Source organism: Platalea leucorodia, assembly GCF_965183815.1.
Source record: "Platalea leucorodia genome assembly, chromosome: 7".
NCBI classification, from domain to species: Eukaryota; Metazoa; Chordata; class Aves; order Pelecaniformes; family Threskiornithidae; genus Platalea; species Platalea leucorodia.
Genome location: NC_138829.1, coordinates 20,647,632 through 20,662,382, shown reverse-complemented (window position 1 = coordinate 20,662,382; position 14,751 = coordinate 20,647,632). Strand labels below are relative to the sequence as shown.

General features: G+C 40.5%; 1 protein-coding gene across 1 annotated transcript in view; it reads right to left on the bottom strand.

Annotated features, from left to right (window-relative positions):
- KCNK10 (potassium two pore domain channel subfamily K member 10) overlaps window positions 1–14,751 on the bottom strand; it is a gene marked incomplete at both ends in the record, with an annotated part of 68,129 nt that overhangs the window by 43,623 nt on the left and 9,755 nt on the right. The window lies entirely within an intron of this gene.

The window sequence follows — 14,751 nt, the reverse complement described above, 5'->3', positions numbered from 1 at the left end:
GGTGTTTGATGAGGGACCCTGGCAGTGATTTATGTCCTTAAATCATAATACTAATAGTATTAATAGTGCTAGGAAATTGAACTGTTAATGATCAGTGATCACTACCTCGGCTGGTAGTGATCTGGTAGACAGAAACAGAAAATGCTTTGCAAGCCACAATGCTGTTTGGCTCGCCAACATAAGCAGGCCTATATTACTTACATGGATTCACAAAACCATGATTTCTGAAAATGTTCTTAAAGCCCGGAAGCTTCACAAATTTTAGCCTAATTCATTCTTCAGCCAAAGCATACTAGATATCTGAGGTCAAAGTCACTCACATGCCAAGCACAGCGATGGACCTCCCAGCTTGGGACTGAGACACTGTGTAGCTCACACGACCTTAGCAGTACATCAGAGCTAATAAGCCTTGACTTCCAGCCAGACTTATTAGCCCGACCACTGTGTCAAGCTACCAAGGCATCCAAATCAAAGCTGGCTCACCTCCAAATAATTCAGGTGTCTCAGCATCACACTTCCACACTCTCTGTTGCCAGTGTTAGCAATGGCAGGATGAGGCCAGGTTCCTCAGCATCCACTTCTATAACGGTACCACATGCAGGCTTTAAAGATGCTGGATTCATTTTAAACCAAATCCCTGGTGTAATCTTACCACGGTGCAGCTGTCATTGGCCTGTAATTTCTTTGAAACCGGACTGATTTATTTCATATCAGACCTAAATCAGATTACAGTTAAAATACAGTCACTTTAGCTGCATTCTCTGAACTTATTCCCAAAGTGTCTTTGCTGTTTTGCTCAGAAATTAAAGCAGAAGGATTTACAATATCTCATCAGCGTGGCACCATAAAATGATTCTATACAATTTGAACATATAACGTGATTACACCTTGAGTTTGAAGTGGGCTACAACTCTTTCCCAGTAGAAACTATGTTATGATACTGACTAATTTAAGAACTCGGCTGTTTACTACAGTCACGTTTTCCTAGAAGTGATATATCTCTGAAGCATTGCATTGAGGATAGAGCTTCCAGCTCATTTGCTAAGCAATAAACTACAGAAATCTACAGTTGCTTTACACTTACAGTTAATATTTCTTTTCATATGTGACTTGGAGGCTCCAGATACTAAATAGATATTAGAAAGGATCCAGGATCAGAGGAAAAGCCTCTGTGGCTGATCCCCTTTGTGTGTATCTCAGGTTTGCAACACCCTGTGGCACAGCTGCTCAGTTTGGCCATCAAAAGGTCATTATGGTTCCTAACACTTATCAGCCAGGATGGAGTGACATCAAACTTAAAAGGGTACTTTCTCTTACCTCCACATATATTTCACATAAGTTGTAAGAACTTGAAGTCACAATAGGGAGAAAAGTGACAGTATTAGAAAGAAGTCAAATTTTTTGTAAGAGAGATCAATTATTTCATTCTCTAAATCTCCCAAAAGGAAAGGGTTATTGTAATAGGTACAGTGAGTTTCAGCATGTGAGTTTCCAAGGCTCACATGGTAAGAAGAGAGCAGAATTCACATGACAGAAACAACATGCTACAATTTTTTGAAACACCTATACACCTTACCATGACTGGCGTAGTCCAGTGTAGGCTGGGTGAGCCTTTCAGCAGAGAGAGATGCCTGAGTTTGATATCTCACAAGTCATAAGTCAAGAGGAAGGAAGTCAAGAGCTGGTAGAGTTAAAACAGCTTTTGTGAGTTTTCTTTTCCTCTCTGCCAGTATGAATCTTTCTTATTCAAATTGTGTTTCTGGCAAAGTGTTAGTAATAGCTTTACAGTAAAATCATGGCCTGTTTGATTCTGTCTTCAAGGAAAATGTATTGTACTGATTTAAGAACAAGATGGGAAGTTTAGGATAGGGAACATTAAATGTTCTTATAAATACTGTGTCACTTAAACAGCTCGATGGATTACTGTGCTCAGCTTGCTTATCTCTAAAATAAAAGATAACTCTTTTCCTAAGAAGTGTGTTAAAGTCTTTCATTTTCTGCTATTAGTAATAGCTACCCTAAGTGTATGTAGAAATGTTGATCCTAAAGTATTTTATATGATGATACAAATTAACACACAGAAAGACTCTACTAAAGCAGCTAGTTGAGCAACTGATGTATAACAGAGACAGTCTTCTTACAAAGCTGGTGCAGAAGGCACAACTGCAGTCAATACCCCAGAGATGTTTCAGGGTAGATTTTAAGCAGCAGTTAGATATTGGAAAACCAGTGTAGATACTCCATCTAGCAGCTATCTCACTCTTCATGACAAGAGAATGGGGCTAGCGACTTGAACACATGGTAGGAAGTTCGAAGTCCCAGTTTCTAATTGGAACTCTGCCCCCATGAAGCTGTGCTCTCAGAAAAGTGCTACCATTTGCCTTTAAACCATAGTTTCACCAACTAAAAAAAGATAAAATAGTGTTTACTTTTCTAACACAAGTGTCCTGTAAGAATCTATGTCTGTACAATTTTTGAACAAAGCTATGAACATAAAAGCTATATAAACTTCCAGAAGTTTAACAAGTAGTTTTACTAAAATCAAAGGATGGACTACAGTGGCAATTCAACAATGTGCAGTGGTATACAAACAGTTTAAGAAAATGAAGGACTACATAAATTCTTGGATTTGTAGAGATAGTTTAGACTATAGTTTAGGACAAATGTAGAGCAAAAGAGAAGAGGATATGTTTACAATAAATGCAGAACAATCCCTGCTTTATTTATCCATGTTTTTTCAAAACAAGCTGCTGTCAGAACAGGCTTTTCCCAGAACAGAGTCTCATCCATGTGTGTTTGTTAAATCATATTGAAGAAGACTTAATCTGCCTCACTGAAAGCAATGATGAATCTCCATTCACATGCCTGCACTAAATTAGTAGACAGGTAACCTCAAAGGAACAGGTACCCTCAAAGGAACACACCCGTGTTTCGACACAGGCCTTACCCCAGTAAGAGGATGCCAATGGGGAAAGAAAGGTGAGTTCCTGTTTGTTTGGATAAGCTTCAAAATAAAGCAGCTGAAGATATTGTTGTTACAAGTCAAATTAAAATGTTAGGATCTGTACAGTTTTTCACCTGCAAGTACCGCACTACCTGCACTTGATGTACTGACGAACAGTACAGCCAGGCTTCCCATTGATATGTGAGTAGCTTAAATACCTGAGATTTCTGCTAATATTGATGAGAATTAGGGAATCAAAGCTCTCGCTCACTGACCATCAAGAAGACTGGGGCAAAGCTTAACCCAACTTAAGCAGTTGGCAGTTGGACTAGATGACCGTTGTGGGTTCCTTCCAACTGAAATATTCTATTCTAAAGCAAAACGCTGTAATGTAAAATATTGGAGCTATTGAAACGATGCACCATAAGACATTGTTTCAGGTTAAAAATTGTCCTTTATTACTGTAGGTATGCTTTGCTTTAGGAGACCGATGTTTCTAAGAACAGGTTAGACTAATTTCTGCCAGAAATATTTAGGCATAGTTGGCCCTGCTTTACAGCAGCAGGGTGAGATAGATACCGTGTTATGACTCTGTGAAAATAGTTCTAATTTAAAGGAAAAATCTCCAGACAGAGAGGGTTAAAGTACAGCCACCTCAGAAGGACAGCTTCAAATAAAAGCCAAAATGCTGAGACGATGTTCGACTGGCTTTTTATTAGGAAAATGTTAAGTATGGCTTTGCCTCACTGACCTGTAACCTGAAAACTATCTTACCCAGTATGCCAAGAACATAGGAGATACCGAAGAAACCTGGTTTTAGAGGAGAGTTTCTCAACTGGTTTAAACCAAATACAATTTTTTTAAATTAACATATCCTCCTCTGTGGTATTGCTGTCACAATTTTTATCTGTGAAAAAATGTAAGTCAGGTTTAATGGAGTGTCTTGTTTAGTACTTTATTTTCTTCCATGTTCCCATGTTACATGAGCACACAGGAGTGTATGTACATTTTAATGAGAGTATAACGGAGTATTCTTGACACATCTGATGCAAGTGTTGCTTTCACAGGATTCAGCACAGAATTAGACTGAGGCCATATATACTTATGCATTCATAAACCCAGCAGCTGGCTTTAAGTTTAATACATGAGTTGATCAAAAATGAAACTGGACATTTCATCTCCCATTTTAGTGCGTCCATCCAAGGAAGACAACAAAGTACTTTCAGCTCAAGTAAAAAGGTTTTTGATGTGCATCTGAAGGTAAGTACCAGTATGTTTCCCCAAAATCCTCATAATATGATGGGAGGTTTTTTACAGAAAGGAAATTGTGCTTTCTTCAAACATTTACACAGTCAAGCACTCAAAATTTCCCATGGAGTCTTCCTTATCTTTGTCTTAAAACTAGAGGTTTAGTTCACATTATAAAGTAATATTATCGTGCAGTCCACTTTCCCTGAGAAAATTCATAAGCAAATCATCCTCCCTACAGCTTTCACAAGATCCTACATTGGCTTATCAGCACTTCTACGTCCTTCCTGTAGTACTACTTAATAAGCCAGCATTCTCTCCTGAAGTAATTTAGAAATACGATATTTTGTCAAGTGTATGAAGTTGCAGAACAGAGACCTGGAGCACCATGGCTCGGAAATGTCTGTGAGGTGCTAGCCAAGTCCACTACAGCTTCCCTGAACCAGCCACTAAAAGTAGGTGGATCTACCTTCTCTAAAATGGATCGTAAAGGACTGAGGGATGAAGGGACTCCACTGGCCATAATTGTTTTAGTGTCCTAGCGGGAGCCTCATTTATTTCATTTTCACAGGACAGATTATTCTAGTTTGGGTTCCCCCCCCCTTCTGAAATGTCCACACACTGAAGTTAACATCAAAAGGCTTACTGACTGAACAGTGTGGAAAGGCAGGAAAATGAGCAGCCCACCAGTGGATAACATATGATCTTGCACTCCAAGGCTCTGGCTCATCTCCAAACAGAAGTTCCTGGGGGATATGGGTATCTAGCATTTGCTTCCAGTCTCACAACCTTCCCACAGATTCCCCAAAGTGATTTCAGCTACTGGCTGCTTGGGTTAAGATAGCAGGGCTGTGCCTGGAAGTCAGAGCGAGGATAAGAGCTATGTTAGAGGAAGAGCTGAGGCAATCAGTGTATTAAGCTATCAGCTATATGAACTTCTCATGAATATGTCACAAACGGAAAATGCATGCGGGTTTATGGATGAAGGGAATTTGTATGTCCAACAGGAAGCGGGTAGTTGCAATATGCATGACAGAAGTAATGAAACGTGGAAGTTTCTGTCCATGTGTAATCAAAAAATCATTAAGCCATTAAAACTTTGCATTATGAGGACACGGCTAATCATTTCCACCACCTGCTTTGCTTGCTATTCTAGCCCTCTCCCCATCCCCATTCTTCATCTCTGTCTGTTGTGTTTTTTTAACAGGTTTTGTAAAGTAGAGAGCATCCATTTAACCAACACAATGAATGTTGGATTTTTACACACTGGGCACTCAAAAATCCGACGCTGGTTTAGAAAGTCTGGCTTTTAGAGCAAAAATCCCAGCAGACAATGATTGTGTTTGCCTTTGTGTTTGTGCAGCATCTTTGCATGATGTGGGCTAATTAACAGGTGACATTTCAGCTGTGATCAAGAAATGGGAGACAAAATCCTGCCTGCAGGCTACAATTACATATGGGGCAGAACACCAGTATCCCTGTGGCTGTTGTTCTGGATTGAGGCATAATAATAAGCACTGCTGCCCGGGGACCACAGGATCCATACAGCCATGGATCAAGAAAACTGCTCTCAGCGCTGACATGTTTTACATCAGTTTGGCCCTAGTCCCTCTGCATATCCCCAAGGTGTTCAACCACACAACTTGAGCAGTGAAAGTCATCACAAGCCTGCCACACAAGGGGAATTTCACCCTCCTGTTTGTACAGCATTTTACTGCAAACTGCCATTGAAGTGAGAAGCATTACTATTACATTTACTGTTCGTGAAAGCAAAGCTTGACGTATTGTTTGTTTGGAAAACGTACAGAGTGCCTCTGAGCATATAGCTTTTCACTACAGCAGTATCCCACTGGTTAAATCTAACATTGTTTTCCCTGAAGTGGATTCTCTAATGCAGTATTAGCGCTGCTGACTTCAGCAATATCTCAGCAGTCTGCTGCAAATGCAGTCATCAGTGGCAAGGCATTCAACAAAGTACGGAAAGATAGACAGGTAAAGGCAGAAAGGGCAACACACATTAAACCAAAAAGATTGAATGTGCTGTTAGAAAGAAAGTAGCACTGATTGATTGCTCCCAATTGCTCCTTTCCCAGGGTGGGGTGGGGAGAAGGGAGGAGTATGTTAGGTTACAAAACTGCATAAGGAATAAAGTCACTGTTTGCTTCCTATTAAAATATAATGCTAGTGAAATAGAGTAAAAGTTCATATATTGAATTCTCTCTGTCGGTGGGGAGAGAAATGTCAGTAATATGTACCAGAGGGAATTATGTCTAACCATTGCTTTGCCATCCCTGGCAGCAGCTTTGGGGAAAATGTCATATAAAAAGGCTTCTGCAATTTTTGTATCATTTGTCATATATTCCCAGCTAGTGCTCAAAATTATGATTCTCGGTAAGTTTCCAAAAAATCTACATAATTCTGCTTCATCAGTTATAATTGAAACATAGTAATTAATAGCTCTTGGAATACCCCAACTGCTTAATTGATTTGGAATGCAGTTGTTACAAGAAAACAAAAAAACACCACTGTTTTATAATGTGGCTTTCATTCCTCTTCATTAGAAAACTATAGTTTAGGAAAAAATAAAAAATCTTGAACAGCCTAAATTGGACCATGGTAGAAATTAAGAAATCAGTGTGGTCTGAGTTAAGGTCCCTCTTTCTGTCGAAAGAGCTGCCCAACTGTGAGAATCTTCATGGAGTGGTGATGCTGGTGCACTGGAGATCAGAAGAACTAAGGGGAACTTAAGCCTCTTCTCTGTTCCTGGTGAGTTTCTTTAGTGGCAGACAAGAAACTTAGTGATGCAGAAAGTCATCAGAATGAATCTTGCCTTCCACTGAAGGACACTGTGACTCCTGTTTGATAGCAGTTTCTTCCAAAGGACAAATCCTGTGTGACTCTTCTCCAATTTCTACTGTCCATACTACCAGAGTATTGCTGCTTCCATTTAGTTGTGCAGCACAGGCCTGACTGAAACCAAGTACCTGGCTATCTGGTCTCCATGACAGTGTATTTGGTTTAGGTGGCAAGGTGTGGCAGGGTGGCTACAATGGTGGTCTCTGTGGCAGAAGGCCAGGGGCTGCCTCATGCCGGACAGAGCCAGTTCCCGCTGACTCCAACAGACCCACTGCAGGACACAGCTGAGCCCATTAGTGAAGCTGGCAGCACCTCTGTGAAAGCATAGTTAAGAAAGGGAAAAGTGTTGCGCAGGCAGTGAGGAATGAGGAGAAAAAGTGTGAGAAACAATCCTGAAGACACCAAGGTCAGTGAAGGAGAAAGAGGTGCTCCAGAAGCTGTAGGAGATACTCTCCTGCAGCCTGTGTGAGTTTTGGAAGAGACCACGGTGGAGCAAATATTTCCCTGCAGCCCATGGAGAGGACCACACCAGAGCAGATATCCACACTGCAGCATGTTGAGGACCCCAGATCAGAGCAGGCTGATATTTCCTGAAGGACAGCTGCCCGTGGAGAGACCATGCTGGAGAAGGTTTACTCTAAAGAACTGCAGCCCATAGGAAGGACCCATGCTGGAGCAAGGGAGAAGTGTGAGGAGGAAGGTGCAGCCTAGAGGAACTGTTATGAATTTACCACAACCTCCCATTCCCCATCCCCCCAGCACCATGTGGGGTGGGAAGGAGGAAGAGGAGTCAGGAATGAAGGAGTGAAGTTGGGCCTAGGACAGAAAAAAAAGGAGGGGGAAGGTATTTTAACCTTTGTCTTTTTTTCTCACCATCCAAATCTATTTTAATTGGCAATAAATTAAATTAGTTTTCCCCAAGTCAAGTCTGGTTTGCCTGTGATGGTAATTACTAAGTGATCTCCCTGTCTTTATCTCGACCCACAAACTTTTCCATCTTATTTTCTCCCCCTTTCCTCTTGAGGAGGAGGACTGAGAGAGCGGCTGGGTGGGCATCTGGCAGCCAGCCAAGGTCAACCCACCACAGACACTTTGCACAGGGGCAATAAAGGTGAGGACACAACTCAGACTGTGTTGTTCAGCACTGCTTTTCCTCTGAGCCTCACCAGTCATGGAGTGCATAGGGATTTTGGTGAAAAAGTCATCTGTCCATTACAATCATGCCCTAAGAATATCAATGTATAGATCAGGACTTAAACTACAGTGATGCACATGAGTTAGCTATAGAAAGAGCAAGCAGCCTTCCAACAATAATGCCTTTTTGTCACTCCCTACTGGAGTTGGGTCAATATGGAACAAAAACATACATTTGTCTTGTTGAGTGGATTTGATTTTTTCACTTTTTATCATCTTTCATTCTCATTTTTGCCTCCCACATATAAGCATTTTATTTCATTCATTTTCTATACACATTTAAGAAAATGGATGTTAGCAGCATACATTTTCACATAATGTTAAATGTCAAATTCATTAAATATTTCATGCTGGCAGGAAGTGCACACACGCTTAACCAATGAAGGAAAAGTAGCAATACAATGTGATATCCCTGACTGACAATTTTTAAAAATATAAGAAAGTCACAATCTGCATGCAGATGTTAAATGGCTAGAAATTGGGTGCTGGATAAACTTGACTGGTTGGATTACTTATTAATCTAGTTGTGATTAGTCTAACAAGTGTGTAAAAGATTTAAAAGTCTATGCAGTTACCATTCTCCTGAGCTATGCTATGTCCCTCTTCTTTGTTTTCGACAGATTTTGTGAGGCTGTTGAAAGACTCCCTGGTATTCTATCATTTCACTTTAGCAATTTTGAAACTAGTCTCCCTAAAGAGATAGAAAAGAAGTATGTACAAGCTAATTTAATTTTAGTCAAGAAAGTGAGAGAGAGAGGAGGGTCTGAATACCTTTTTTATACTTATTGTATTTCTGAAAGGCACTGCCATTTCTAATTGTAAATTCTTTAAAGCACAGAAGAATGGCAGTTCAAGCATCCATCTCACAAGAAGCTTTCAAAGCAGGGAAAGGAAAAACTCACAATGGCTGCTTAGGAAAATCAAAAGCCTGCAGGACTGAAATCTTAGTGCCCTTAACCATATAAAACCCAGAAAATCTCACTGTGACAGCAAATCCAATCCTAAATCAGTTTTTGTATATGTCCTTATTAACGTTACATATTATAATTATTTACTTCATACAGCATAAACTCTTCAGAACAGGGGCCCTAACATCAGCAGTGTTTAGAACAGGAGTATCACTGCCTTGAATATGTTACAAATATCAATAATTACCATATATCACTGTCTTTCAAATAATTCTGGAAAAATCTGATGCTGGACAACAATAATTTTCCTTAATGTTTCATGTGAGGAATTCAGAAGTATTTTTAGGCTCCTTCTTGCAGACTGATCCAACTTTCATTAAGATTTGCGCAGAAACCAGGTTCAAGCCAAGAAAAGCTGGGTAGCTTTGTTAGCGTAGTGCTGAGCTTCTGTTTAGAGGCCTAGACACTTAGCAGGACATATTTGGTTCAAAACAGTGCTATACCAGATAGGTTCAAGTTCACAGTTTCCTTGGGCTGGCCTAGCTCAGACAGCAGTGTTCAACTCTCACTGAATACAACTGTGTAGGTATAGCCTAGACAAAAAATAAATTGCTTAACCAAGATCACACAACAAACGACAAGGCTGGAGTAGAAATCCACTCTCCTGCTCCCAGACTGGTGTGTTTTAAGACCTATCCAAAAAGAGCCGCTCCTATTTTGGACATCTGTACTTTATTTCTTTACCTTTATGTCCATTTTTGGCTCCCGCACAACCTTTCATATGACTGCATATGTGAAATGAAAATATGAAGCCAGTGAAAATGAAGATATGGGTTTTTTTCTTTAGGCTAATAGGAAAGGGAAGCTAACTCTGAATGGCACAGAAAAGGCTGCTCTATTCAGCATCTTTCTCCGCTTCACTTATTGCCAAAATATTGAATAGTGACTAAATACTGACATGCTTCATTGTAACTGAGTGTTGAGAGTACAGGAATATAGAAGGAGAGAATGAGTTAGCAAACTACAGGAGACAAACACTGGATCTGTATTTAAAGAATATTGGAAATATCAGTCTCTTCCTTCAATCAGTTTTGACTGATCTCTTCTCTTGGTTTGAACCACAGTAAATCAAACTCCACCACATATTCAAATGTCATTTGTCCACGACACAAAATGATTATCAACACAGTCATCTTTTCAACATCTGACATCGATTTTCATTGCAACTTTCCAAAGTATTATCTTAATATAAATGAAAATGCTGTTTGGACTAAGTGTAAAAATGTGAACTATAGTCTCACAAATGAAAATAAGACACTGACTAACTGAAGACAGTGATGAATTCTTCCCTAGATCCCTTAAGAATAGGGCAAGAAATAAGTGATTAATGTGTACCAGGGAAGTAGGGGATTATACATTATGAAAAAGTCTAGCTAAAAGAATAACTAAGCATGGGAACAGCCATCGAGATATTGAAATCTTCATTGTAAGTATCTAAGAACAGGGCATAAAATCATCTGCCAGAAACCATTTAGGTCAGTGTTTTCAATCCGTGCCCTGCATGCCCCTATGGACCCAAGAAAAAAAAGCTATCAGTGAAGGGTAACAAAGAAAAACAGTCTAATGTTGTAGGCTTGTATTCATCATCCTGGATCTGTAAACAAACTGGTGAGCTGCTAAGGGTATTAAAAAAAAAAAAAAATATTAATCTTGATATTCTAGTTCCAACTCACAGCAGGAAAATGTTCTTGAAATCCTTTCCCTCCCTTTCTGTGTAAGATAGTCAAACACATCTCAAAATTCCTCTTTGCTTCAGTTGTGCCAAGTCTGTAATAATCTTTCATGATTATCTAAATATCTCAAAGCATTTCACAAATAATAATACCTTGTGACACTGAGGAAAAACAATACTGTATGTGTTCACAGTTTGTCTCATGTAAACACTGCCACAGAGATGTTAGAGAATTAATTAAATTCAAGAGTAACTTTGAAAGTTGATTAAAACAAGGTCTTTGTCAGATGTGCATCAAGCAGGTACAATGATTTGTCATCAATGTATTAGCAAATCTTCAAGTTCTTTTAGGGGACATGCTCTTTTCCACTATACATGACAAAATGCTGGTCTGTCTGTTACAAGATTAATAGACAGCCATAAATCAGACTCCTTTCTTTTGTTGGTTATAAAGGAAAAATATGATTCCCATGTGTAAGCTGCTCTCGCTGATTATTTACAAGAACTTCCAGATTCTGACCCAGCCTCTCTGCTGTCAGAACCACAGTCAGAGCCTGCCCACGAACCTAAAATGGACTGCCCAAGAGTTACTCTCTTGCAAACATAGCCTTAGAGCTCCTGCCTGCTGAGACTATGCAAATGGCAGGGAAACAACAGGAAGCCCAAGGCTGGCTTGCACAGGTATATCGGCCAGAACTTATCTGCTGACATTAAAAAAATCTCTGCAAAAGTCACGGTCATGGGATGCTGGGATACTTTCCCCTCCCTCCTCCCTCTCCCAGGCACTGCACTTTTCTAAGGCATACGTGACAGCTCACTGGTCGAAAGAACGGATGTGCTAAGGCAGGACGTGAACTCCAGGAACAGCTGAAAGCATCTTCGTTTTTTCTTTCTGGTTTGGCTTCAGGACAACAGTCCTCAGGGGGTTCCTAGCTAACACTTATTGGCATTAACATGAAGATGCACTGCTACTGACACCATTCGTAGCACTACTTACAGAGCTGCCAAGTCCAGATGAATACTTGAGGGAGATTTGTCTTGTGCTGGAGTGAGATTGCACACTGCTGGAGGGCAGTTCGAATTTTGTTTCCGTGCTTTGCTTTCTCTCTCTCCTGACCTCTCTTCCACCCTGCCCTCCTCCAAATCCATCCATCTGCTCTTGTCCCTCACTTCTCTCCAACCATGCTGGCAGCGTGGGAGGCAGCATACCCGTAACTCCCTGCTCAGTTCCTCTTCTCGGCACTCAGCACTCAGCTACCCTCCCCGTTGCCTCTGACACTTGACCCAGAGCAAGGAGCCAAGCACATGTTCACATGCGACAGGACTCATCAATGAACTTCAGGTATTGGAAAACGGAAAATAGAGTAGAAGAGCATTACAGTGAGGAGCAGGAAGAGATGAAGGGAGATTAGAAGTGATTGACAGGGGCACGTCCCAAATAAGGAGCCCTCCTGCTTCAAGACTGGTGACTGTGTTTGTTCCAACACACTCACTGGCAGCAGTGCTATCATCAGGTTTATGAAGCTATTTATAGAGAAACTGAATACAGAGAAACCCAAGAAAAATTCTCACCTTTCCCTTTCTGAAATAAGACTAAACCAAACAGATCACTGCTAAAACCTGTTTCCCTAGCATTAGATCAGTATTTCTTGCTCTTGCTAAAATTGGGGAGTTCGGGTTCATGCAGGTCTCTGCTCTGTCAAGAGCCAAATAGGAAGCAAGTGCTTTTGGCTCAGGATCTTGGGGTATAAAGATGACTTTGCGAAAAAGAGTTCCTGTCAGAAGAGATGAACATAGCATTGTTTTTCCTTATTAGGTAATATATAGAAAAATTGCTTTCTTGTCAGTATGTCACAAGCCTCAAGTACAAGCACCAGGGAATAAATAGCTGTTCTCTGGTACTCTGCAGACTTCACCCTTCGATGAACAACAGACAGGTTGAAGCAGTGATGCTGCTGCTTACCCACAACCTTGTTTTTAAAGACTAATAAAAACCACTTCCGTTGCACCATGATATGCCGTTGGATGAAACAAGTTGGTTACTTTTCCTCACCAGGAAGTGTCCCAGGATTCTGCTTCAAAGTGCTCACAGGATGATGTAGGGTCAGGTTTTTAGCTGGTATCCTTCGCCTAGAGCAGCTGGACTGGGATCTTCCAAATATCCTATCTATCTCAAGGATTCACAAAAGAAATTTAGCCAATGGTCTCATGGTCAGACCAACCAGTGGAGGAAACCTAAGCCTTACAACTTAGCATAAGAAGGCCTGTGTACAAAGGGAAGAACTTTCTTATTGACAGAAACCTACTGGTAAGACAAGCGAGTGGGGGAGGCAACAACAAAGCCAAGACTCATGCTGGCCTCCCTAGCAGAAAGCTTTCTAATCTACATTTGAAATGTGATTGATGCTGGCTGGCTGCCAGGGGTACCGCCTAACAGTGGAGGGCAGGAATCTCTTGAGCACCTCAGCCATGCGAAGGGGACTCTGGCAGCACCACTGACTATAGTACAGACTGGAACTGTGAGACGCCAACACATCGCTCAGCTGGGGCAGTACAATATCTCCTGCAGGACTCTCTTAGGTTAATAGCTAAGCAACAGATCTTTCACATATGAGTAAGGCCAGAAAAACAAATGTAATATAAACCTCTAACCCCAGAAAAAGAATAGTGTCAGCACTAATTGTTCGCCTTCAAAGATTTCTTGGGGCATCCTTACGGATGTACCTGCACATTACTGACCATACCTAAAGAGCTCATACTGATGCTCCTCTGTAAAAACAAGAAGTAATAATTTCTGCATCAGTCTAGCAGTGTCGTCCCCAATCTGGCTAATGATTGGAATCTACAGAAAAATACTTTTAATTCAAGCAAACCTCATTAATGATCCACCACTTCAATTAAGTGATAATTTCTCAAATTTTCTGGGCAACAGCAATAAAAGTGGATGTTTCATCATGTGGTAATGGTCAGAAATCTTGTAAGCAGCACATCAGTTGGGCTATTTTTTAGTTCACTGGAGCTATACTATTTGCATATCCTGATGATCCAGTCTGTTTAGTGGTCTTAAGTTCCTATACACAGTAACAGTCTTAGTTAAAGTGAATGAAGGCTTTTCAATGCTTTGAAAACGTATTCTGGAACAGGATGAAGAGTACCTATATTATAAGATAGCTATTACAAAATTACTCTGTGCAGAAAAGATCTTTCACAAGGAAGGGAAAGTTTCTGTTTGAAATGCACTTGTTCAACATAGCCATTTTTATTTTCTCTTGTTCTAAATTCTTTATAACATACACATTTTTCTTTTACACTTTTGGTGTGTAAGTTGCATTAGTAAAGTTGCCACAGTCAGAATGATTTACCTGTCCAGTCTGCATGTAAGAGAATTATTAGAAAGTGACTGTGAGTCAAAGAGAGCTCAGGTAAGCAAAAGGGAGTAGGTTAAAGAGACTTCAGTCCCATTCTGCTGCTCACGGCAGTATATAATAAACAGAACAGATGAACAGTGTCACTGGGAGGCTGGTCGGGCACACACAGCTCCAGATCAATGGCAGGCTGATTCTGACTGCGCAAAGCTGGCTTGCAGTTTGCTATATGGTATATAATTTAGGGTCTCTTAGATGATAAGGAGTCTGGTACAACAACTGAATTACACAAGACTTTTCTTACCTCATGCTCAGCTTCTATTCAGATAATACTGTAGAAATACAGTTGTAATTTGAACTATGATAAAACTTTATAGCTACACAAGGATGCATCTGCTGATATGGTATGGCTTCTAACATCTCACAGTACTTCACAGTGCTGCCATACTGCATCACTGACATGTAGCTATATGCATTCACATATCAGACTTAAGAGACAGCTGT